Here is a 1,103-nt window from a genome sequence, read left to right as displayed (position 1 = left end):
CATTTCCTTCCCCACTCACTTCTCAGGGGGGTTCATCCTGGCTGGAATGGGAATGGTCCAGTGACCTGCTGGGGAAGGGGACATGTTGGGGACAGGCACCCCTGCCCTCCTGCCTAGAGCTGCCCTGCACCAAGCACCTCTTCACACAGTGCCTTCTGGGGACAAGGGGGGTCCTGCTGGCCCCCACCCCGCCTCCTGCGCAGTGCTTCAGGGATGGGGTCGGAGCAGCCCCCGAGCCATCGGTATGGCCATGCCGAGGGGAAGCTGCTGCTGCAGGTGCCTCTTGCTGCTTCCTCGGGACACCCCTTTTAATAAAATCATCTCAGTCGTTTGGCTCCTGGCTCGTGTTGCTGCTGGGTGGTCTCGGGATGTGACAGCCCCCAGTCACAGTGGGGGTGGGGATCCCCAGCCCTACCCCTCCAGCACAGCCCCAGGGGGGTGGTTCTGGTTCAGGAATAAGGACAGTTTCCTCTGGCTTTAAATAAAGCTTTTCCATTTTATTAATTATTATAAGCATATTTTTAAACATTTGTATAACTTTCTTAATAAAATATCCTGGAAGAGACAGGTTTTAAATTCCCAAAGCAAGGCACACTGGGGGGCCTCCCCGAGTGGGTTAGGCTGGGCACCCCCCTTCAGAGGCAGAAACAGCGGCACCTAGAATACAGACGAGTGTTGGGGTGCTGGTCCCTGCTCTGTGCACGCACACGCGTCTCACGCTCACGAGTCCTGCCAACCCCCCCACCAGCTCAGGGGCTTTAACGTCTCTGCATGGGGGCTGTGCCAGTCCCGTTCCCCCTCCCCACGGGGGGCAGGGCTGCTGGGGGTGCCAGCAAACCGCTGCTAAGGCACCAGATCTCTGCTCGACCATCACCACAGGTGCTAAAACCTGCAAAGCCCGAGAGCCGGAGAAATCATCCGTGCGTGGTGGTGCAGAGCTCCAGAGGGCAAGAGCTGGGATCCCTCCACTGCACGGCGAGCCCGAGCCCGGAGGCAGCCCAGTCCTGCCAGGCAAAGCTGGAGTCATCGTGTGAGTGCCACCTTCCCCTCTTAAGTTTTTACTCTGAACTTAAATAGCTGCTAAAAGACCCCGGGGTGAGGGT

This window comes from Pygoscelis adeliae, unplaced genomic scaffold (assembly GCF_000699105.1).
Source record: "Pygoscelis adeliae isolate BGI_AS28 unplaced genomic scaffold, ASM69910v1 Scaffold436, whole genome shotgun sequence".
Lineage (NCBI taxonomy): Eukaryota > Metazoa > Chordata > Aves > Sphenisciformes > Spheniscidae > Pygoscelis > Pygoscelis adeliae.
This window is presented reverse-complemented; position numbering follows the sequence as displayed.